The sequence below is a fragment of the Durio zibethinus genome, chromosome 28 (genome assembly GCF_047325235.1).
Source record: "Durio zibethinus cultivar Kanyao isolate XHJ-2024 chromosome 28, ASM4732523v1, whole genome shotgun sequence".
Taxonomy (NCBI): domain Eukaryota; kingdom Viridiplantae; phylum Streptophyta; class Magnoliopsida; order Malvales; family Malvaceae; genus Durio; species Durio zibethinus.
The window spans coordinates 2,500,098-2,509,587 of NC_143189.1; the positions used below are offsets into that span (position 1 = coordinate 2,500,098).

Sequence of the window (9,490 nt, forward strand, 5' to 3'; positions counted from 1 at the left end):
CAACAAGAATAATTCTTTGTTTGGTATTGGTAATGGAACCCTCAGCCTCGGGACTGTTGTGATTAGTAAAGAAATAAAGAATGTTTGACAGACGAGGATAGTATGAATTAGAACTGTGAGAAGAGGTGGGCCGGAGAAGAAATTTCAAAAACTGATGCGTTGACATTGTTACTTGAAGTGGAAGCGGCCTTCAATATTTCCTCTGGTTTTGATAGCATTATTTCATCCAAATTTCCAACAGAAAGTACCCTTTCAATGGATTTGAGCACTTCTCTGAAATTAGAATCAATGGTTGTTTGAGAGTTGGAAGTGGGAGTTGAGAGTGAGTAATCTGGAGAGCCTCCTTGGAACTCCATTTGTCCCTTTTCATGAGCCATCTGGTACTGATCTGCAGGTGGCTGATGCATAATATTGCCTTGGGGAATGGTGTAATTCTGTATTATCATCTCTTGACCTTGTAAGCACCCACGAGCCAATGGAGGGGAACAGCTAGAACTGCTATCACAGTGTCTTCCTCCTATTTGTTGAGGAACCTTGCTTTTCTGCCGGAATCGGCACAGAACCCAATCATCCAACTAATTAAAACAAGAAGATATATGGAGAAGAGATTAAAGTCAGACTCACTGATGAAAGTTTGAAATGTTAATTGTCATAATTGTGTAAGCCTATTTAAAGAAATTAACTTACCCGCATCGATTCTTTAGGCCTTCGAGATGGAAAGTAATCATCGAGAAGCCTATATTCACTCATCATCCACTCTGTTTTTACACCTTTCGGAGGACGCCCTGTATAAAATACAAGAGCTTTCTTCATTCCAAGACATTGTGATCCAACAGAAGTGATGATTGGTTTATCAGTCCCAGTGGCTTTCCAGTAGCCAGATGCAGCTGCTCTGTTCGGACGTGTTCCGTTTGGATACTTCCTATCTCTTGGACTAAAGAAAAACCACTCATCCTCCCCAAAAAAAGCCTTATCTGTAAAATATAAGCAAAACAAACAGGAAACAAAATTAAATGACATGAATGAACAAAAAATTTATAAGGATACTCTCTTTGACTCATTGTGAAAGCACATGCACCATGCACATAAACACACTCAAACATGCATATACCAAGCCACAGATGTATATGAAATAAGATATAAAGATCAGATGACAAGAAAAGGACTACCGGGCAATTCCCACGGATTGAACTTGTAGATATTGACATCAGCTATCATTGAGAGTAACGGATTTGAGGAAGTCGAGGCCTTCGGCACTAGATAATGAATGATAAGCTCTTCATCTGTAGGATGGAATCTGAAGCCTGGTGGGAGAGTAGCACTTGACCTGTTCGTTCCAAACATTTCGTGGGATGGTGGGAAGATATTTCGAATCACTTTCTTGGTATTTATATTAGAATTTGTACAAGGAAATAAATAAATTTGTGGAAATCTTGGAGAGACCACCATATATAATAGTAATAATAATAAATAATTGTCGCCGCTATCTAATAATTGGATTTCGATGTGTTGTTTTGTATTTGGTTTACATGCATGGTTACTAATCTTTCATGCAGTTGAAAAGGATATGGTTATTTTCTCTCTTATGCAACTTTTATCACAAAATGATGCCGCTTTCTTTGTTGGTTGCCGTGCAATTTGTTTCTGCAGAGGGATAATACGGGTTTAATTTAAAAAATATTAGGTTCAGAAGCTTCGCTGCATGAAATAAGACAGTGTATAAGGAAAGCTTTTACCAATGAGCCATCTGCTATAGCTAGAATGCGTCTTCAACCAAAATTCATGGGTGAATCTTCTGGTAACATCCTCGCACTGATTGGTTGCAACTATTAAAATAATGGTTTTTCCAGCTTTCTTAGTTCTTGTCATAACTTTCAATTAACATTTTACAGATTTCGAGACCGAAGCAATGTTGCATTGACCTGTCATTAATGAACACAAAAATTAAGAATCCCCCTTTTTTGCCAATGCATGGTTTGATTTTGATAGATGCATGACGACTTTAACATTATGGACTGAGGGATATGTATCATAATCCTGCAGCTTATTGGGGGGAAAGCGTCTTGAAACGATTCTTACAAGGATGACGGCCATAATAGGAAAAAGAAGAGAAGGCATTGAGATCTATGACCCAATTGATTTTGTATGAAAAAACAAAAGTCTGCTTTTCATTTTTATCTTCCTTGAAATTGCAAAGTAAACTCTGCTTGTCAAAGAATTGGATTTTCTTCTAACTGGACTTTCAATATTTTTCATTGTAATTCTCACTGTAATAATATCTTAGAAAGTCAAGTAATAGATACAGGCTTACAGCAGATGCCAGCGAATATCCTCAAGAAGTACTTGCAATGTAAGCAATTCTGGTTTCAGTGAAAATGACCTGATCATAATGGGAACGTATATCTTTTCAATCTGGTTTCGACGGTAAGAAAGGATTATATGAAGTTATGCATGGCATTGCATGTATTCAATAATAATATTATTTAAGTACTCCCTGAATCCTGATTCATTGGATGTCGGCATCCATGCAAGCTGTTGACAAGTTGGCATAGAAGCATATTTCCCTTGGCCGTATGGAAAAATCAGATACAATTTGGAAACTAAGTCGAAACAAGAACAAAGGCTGATTATTGATTACTTTATTTCAAGCTCAGCTTGAAACAAATCATTGCAGGAGTGTTATCAGCAAATTATCAGATTTGGTGAAGGAAAAGAAATATCTTTGTAGGTAATTAATAGTAACTTTTTGTTTCGTACAAGCACAATTAATTATCTGAATACAGGTAAAAAAATTCTGTAAAAATTTGGTTTGTCATGTCTGGAGTGGAAAAAGACACGAAGGACCACTGGTGTTGATTCCAAGAAAATAACTTTCATCAATATATTACTCTTCTTACAGTGTAGTTAAGGCAACAGACTTCGTATTTATCAAATATCTCCACAACCCTTTGAACCCTTTTGAGGGCTCAATGGAATGTCCTCGACAGATTGTGTTTTTGGTCTTACAGATTGTCTTCATTATAAGATATAATCTAATCATATATATATATATATATATATATGTCAATGATATTCATATGATCCTAACTTATTCCTAATAATAATTTGTTGCTAACAATTTAATGTGCATTTTTTATATATGCAAGCTGTTGACCATTGCATATCAAATCCTCCCGTTGCTTCAGCCAAGATTATTTAAGCATGCTATTGAGAAACTTCATTGAAGGGTTTCTGACAAAACAATGGAGTTTTATAAACTATACCATTATCTTCATCTTTTCACAAAATGGAAGTCGTAGCATGAGGATAAAAGAAAGAATTACAAAGGTCGCGATTTGATATTAAACCATTAAGTTTCTCGTTCAAATTTACTTGAACTTATTCCAAGAGTTGTCTTGCCCTGCTCGAATTAATATTAAAGGAAAAAAAAAAAACACACGTAAGATATAAAAGTTTTGCTTTCTTCTTATTTTTGTTTCTTCTTTGCGCTCGCGCCTCTTGTTTGCAGAGACCAAGTAGAGTCTGGAGCCAAAAATCCGAATCCTAGGCCTGCATATTTGACATTATGATATACTCTTTCAATTGGCTTGTTTTACCGTCATAGAAATGAGCAATAACATTAACAGCCTCATTGAAAATTACATTTGGTTGAATTGATTGGCTTCTTGCTGCGAAATCGTTGATCAAAGAAGATACAAAAAAACAAAAGACAAAAGCAATGCCATTTAATCAGAAAACGACATCTTTCTGGAATCTCTTCAGTTTAAAATAATCAAAGTACTAACATTTTACCCAAATGAATGATTTTGCTTTACCATTCTAAAATGCAGAAGCTAATGTAAAAGTTCTTAAAGTTGATTTCAAACTCATGCATATTGGCAGAGAAGCCGCCATTTTTTTTTCTTGTCGAAACAAAAAAATCGTCTGATCATATAGATTGGCAGAGATTCAAAATTGCTGATACATTTGTAAAGGAAAAAACTAGTGGAAGAGACAGAAGGCTAAGCTGTGTAACTGATGAACAAGAAACATTTTTGCTTTTGCCACTGAATGAACCAGCAATCAATTCCTAGGCGGCTCCGAATATTGTCAGGGCCTGATTCAAGATGCTTATTCTTAATATAATGAGAATCACGTGGGATGGGATGCTTACAGATTAAGGCTATTCGTTCCATTTACTATTAACATCAAAACTCTGAACAGATCCCTAAGTGAAGATTCGGGAATAACTTTCTTGGTAGCATATATTTCTCGAGAAAAGATTCTACTGACAGCAAAAAGCTGACTTATCTCGGTAATATGTTTACAGATCATCATCATCCTACTTGTATCTTTCGTTAAATCAAATTCCATCCTACTTTTGAACGGCTCTTTGTCGTGAATCTTAGTTTTAGTGATCAAGATTCATCTTTAATGGTTCAAATCGCTTGAAAAATGTTTGTAACCAATTGCAGAGAAATGTAGTCCTGTATGGGTCAGGTTCTATGATCCAGCAGAGTGTTTTCCTAGTGAATTCTAGTCATGAGAACGCAAAAATACATAAAATACAATGAAAATGCTCCCATGCATCATGCTTCAAATGCAGCATGGAGCTGAGTGAATTATGTGTATGGTGGTCCTAAATCCTAATGGAAATTATTCAAAAGGATTGCACAAACAAGATTTTAAGCTAACACGTGTAATTATTGTGGACCAAATTAATGGCAGAAACAAAGCTTCCATCCATATCCAGATGTACTCCACCATTTTTGTTTATGTTTGGGGAATGATTGGGCGATCATTATTAAATATGCTTAGAACATATTTAATGCATAGATAGAATAGAAATATATAAGATTATAAATAAGATTAGATTAAATGATATTATTATTTCTTATATTTGATATGTACAAAAATTAAGAGTATCATAAAATTAATGATTTTTATCTTTGATTATAATTGTTATGTATAAAATTAAAAGTAAGATAAAACAAATTTTTTAGTCAAAATGATTCTTCATTTAAATAAATATAATTTTCTTTTATGATTTTTTTATATAAATGTAGTTAAAAAAAATTTTTAACTAAAAATAGATATTTTACGATAATTTTTTTTAGATAAGAGTTAAATTTATTTTTTCCCTAAAATTTATCTTTTAATAAATAATCAATCATTTTAAAAAGTTAAATTATTTTTTAAAAAACTTTTTTCAAAATTTAACTTTTGTCAAAATTATTTTTTTATTTTCTTTCTTTTTTCTTTTGTTTTCTCGCTTTTTATAATTTAAATTTAAAATAATTTATATGATTGAGAGCTAAAATTATTTTTAAAAATTTATTTTTCCAAAAAAGTAATTTAATTTTTTTAAAAATATATTTTTATCTATTTTTTCTTTTTATTTTTTTCTCATTTTCTTTTATTCTCCCTCTCGACAAGAGGGAAAAATTTTGTTTTTTAAAAAGAAAAAAGGAAAAACGAGAGAAAACAAAAATGGAAAATGAAAAAAAAAGAAAAAATACTGTTTAAATTTAATAATTCAAAATTAATTAACTGAAAAATATTTAATTTAGAATAATATTTATCGTTAACACTTAAATTTATTTTTAAAAACTAAGTTAAAAACTAGTTATTTCCAAAAAAAAAGTAAATTAATTTTTCAAAAAATTCAAAATTAGTTTTTATCAAAACTATATTTTTTATTTACTTAAAAAAAAAGAAAAAGTGGAAAAAAGTTTTAAAAAAAAAAGAAAGAATAGGATGGAAAAACAAAAAGAAAAATAAGAAAAAGTAAAACAGGAAAAAAGAAAAATAAGGGAAAGTAAAAAATAATTTGGATTAATCAATTAATTATAATGACATATGTTAACTTATTAAATGTTTTAGTGAATTTGTAAATATAAATTTTAAGAATAAAATAGATAATTTATAAGTTTCTAATATCTAATCTCATAGGATTAGAAATAATTCTTCTCATTTGGAAATGATTAAGCTATTCTATACTTGAGAGTAACTAATCTTCTACGCAATTCAATCGTCACCTTTACGTGTAACCAAACATAAGATAGATCATCATATTCTATTTATAATTTTATGCATCAAATATTTTTTTAGTGAAAAAGAATTATCCATTTTTTATTTTTATATATCTAGAAACCCTTAATTACTATTAAATTTATTTCGTAGTATTTGGGGATTGTTTAACATTTGGTCATGACTAACGTGTGGCCTTATTGGATAATTTGATCAATATTATTAATTATTTTACACTATATTTGATATAAAAAAAAAGTAAAAAAAAAAAAATTACTTTCTTTCTATTTTTTCCTTACCCTTGGTAGAAGAAAAAAAAAAGAAAGAAGTCAAGAAAATGAATGAATTTGCATTTTTTTTCTTCAAATCCAATCCTTTTAAATGTAAAAAAAACACTTAAATTAATAATTTATTTATAATTTTATCCTTAACCTCTTTATTTCTTCATATTTTTAATTGTTCATACCAAATAGGATGAAAATAAATAATTTTCCTCTATTTCCTCACCCTTATTCTTTCTTTCTAGTTTCTTCCTTTCCTAGCTATCAAACATTGTGTTAAAAAAGCACCATATTCTGCCAGCTAAGGAAATTTAAGTGATGTGATTAAGTCTTGTCAATGTGAAATTAATTTGTTCAATGTATCCATCCTCAGCCTAACTATTAAATACAGAAATTAATCGCCAAACATTAAATTTTGGCCACAAAGGAAAAAGAAAAAAAAAAAGGAGAAAATGGGGAAAAAATAGACAAAGATGAACATTTCCTGCCAAAAAGAAAACAGATAAAGCCGAATTTGGTTGACCTGAAGCTTGGTGCAGATGCTATAATGCAAAACCTCCCTTTGCTTCGTGAAAAATAATTTTTACATTTTTAAGTGTTTATTTTTTAAAAAATTAATTGATCAATGAAAAATAATTTTTTGATCAATTAAAAATGAGATTATTTTTTTAAAAGTTGTCTTACGGATTTAAAAATAAAAAGATATTTTTTGAAAAAAAATTATCTATGAGTAAAATTATTTATCAATACTTTTGAACATAATTTTATTTTTAAATAATATTATAATATATTAATAAATAATATAATTTTATATTAATATAATATATTAATAAATAATATTATAATATTATAATATTATAATATATTAATAAATATTATTATAAATAAATATTAATTTAAAAAATATTATATTAATAAATAATATAATAATATTATTAATTTAATTAATAAATATTATAATAATACATTAATAAATAATATACTATTAATTAATATATTAATAAATATTATAAATAAATAATATTATAATGTCTTAATAAATAATATAAAGAATAATAAATAGTTTTATTTTAAGTTTTTTATATTAACGTAATATTTTAATATTAAATATTATTATTAAAATATAATTATTTTTTTAAATTTTAATAATTTTAATAATAAATAATTTTAATATATTTTAATAATAAATAATTTTAAATATTTTAATAGTTAATTAATATTATTTAAAAAAAATAAATGATCTAAAAAATAATTAAATAATAAAAAATATTTTTCATTAACTCATCTAAATAACTGAAAATCTCTTTCAATTAAAAAAATATAAATTATTTTTTACGAAATAAACATAGCCTAAAAGTCTTTAGCTTATAGTTCTGGCTCCCCCATGATTTCTTTTTAAAAAAAAAAAAATTTCCCTTCTAAGCACCTTATCAACATGATCATTTATCAAATTAAGCTCCAAAGTCCACTTTATGTGAAAGAAATTAAATCAATATTGATTGATTCAATGGAGATTTATTGTATTAATTTATTTTTTCCCTCACATCGTTGAACAAATTTATCTTTGTGATAATTAGTCTACTTACGGCAACATGAGTACTCGTATATACGATTCTGCATCATTATCATCTGAGGTCAATCATCGTATCTTTTTTTTTTTTTTTTTTGCGTAGGTAATAATTTTGCATACTTTGACAAACTTATGGTAGTTGAATTGTTTGATTTTACTTGTTATTGGTTGATTTCTTGAATTTTAAAGAACACCCTAATCCAGGTTTAGCGTGTGGAATCCATATCCATGATTCAAGCCTTCAGCTTCAAATTAACAGAGATTAAAAATGAAAAAAAAAAAACTACAGTTTTACTCTTATCTTCTCACTAATTTTTCAAAAGAAAAAGAACTTGGCATAGATCTTACATTCGATTTCAGTTCATTTGAAAGAAGTTTTATATGACAAACTATTCTAACTGTAAAGCAAAACCGATCTGCAAGTCCTGAACTGAAGCCCGGAAGAAGAAGAAGCAAGACATGAAACAGGTTTACAAGTCATAGCCATAAAGCCCCAGCATCTTTCAAAATAGGCACCAATTCACCTGAAATATGAGTAGACATAACCCTATCCAATCCCCCAAACAACTTCCCTCCAACGAAAACAGCTGGGAACTGAATCCCACCTCTCTCACCATTGATTATTGACAATTCATTGAGCACAGCCTCTTCCATCTCTTCCTCAACTTCGCAAACTGCCGGATTCACCCCAAGCCCTAGTAGCAACTTATTCACAACCTGGCACATGCAGCAACCACGTCTACCAAAAACTATCACCGCTTTCTCCACAACCAATTTCGTTACACTATTTTCAGTACCATTGGAACCATCAAAAAAGTTACGAAGCGGGGAGCGGCTGCCGGTGGCGGTGGAGGCCATGTATGATTTATAGGGGATTGCTTCTTGCATAGATTATATATATGGTTACAATTACATATATATGATTATGATGGTGCTAGTAGTTGAAGAGATTGGATCAAATGAGAGACTGGTTTTTGATGATGAGGCAGATGGGGTGGGGGGTTTATAAATGGGGAGAAGACTCTAACGTCAACGCCATTTACGCACAAAAGTACGTCAGGTAGACTGTGGACTATGGCCTGTGGGTGACGTTGCTGTACGTCGGATTCCCATATCTTGGTATTGTTAGGTCCCCAACTGAATGTGACCTTTCCTTTATCTTCTGCACTGTGTGTGTAGCAAAAAGCCGAAAGGATGACATCCTTTTTCCGATGGCTTCACAGTTTCTTTGGCTCAAATTGTGGAAAAATTCAACGTTAACGGACACGACTTTTCTCAGGTAATGGACAATATTAACCTACAAAATTCCCCATCCGCAGCAAGTGCCTTGAACAGATTAGGAAGCTTCTCTAGTGCTGCAGTGACAAAGCTCGGTATTTTACTGAGACCATTCCAAGAAAAGATTGAGGAAATTTTTAACGCACCACTATTGATTAAATTATTTTTGAACTGCTAGTGAATTTAATATTGCTCAAATTACTAGGCTAATGATTTTTTTTTAATTTAATAATCATGTTGGGGGTGGTTGTTCTGTCCCAAAAGAAATGCTATTTTTAGTCTTATTATTAATAAAAAAAAATGATAATAATATTTCAACATAGAGAGGTGGAGGTGTTTACTTTGGAAAATT

General features: G+C 30.1%; 2 pseudogenes across 1 annotated transcript; both read right to left on the reverse strand.

Moving 5' to 3' along the window:
- Positions 1-18: 18 nt before the first annotated feature.
- On the reverse strand, positions 19-1,677 carry LOC111281163 (NAC transcription factor 32 pseudogene; annotated as a pseudogene).
- A 6,359-nt stretch (positions 1,678-8,036) lies between these two features.
- On the reverse strand, positions 8,037-9,177 carry LOC111281070 (glutaredoxin-C9 pseudogene; annotated as a pseudogene). The gene has a single exon (XR_016335069.1). The product of XR_016335069.1 is annotated as a glutaredoxin-C9 pseudogene (transcript).
- Between the last annotated feature and the right edge of the window lie 313 nt (positions 9,178-9,490).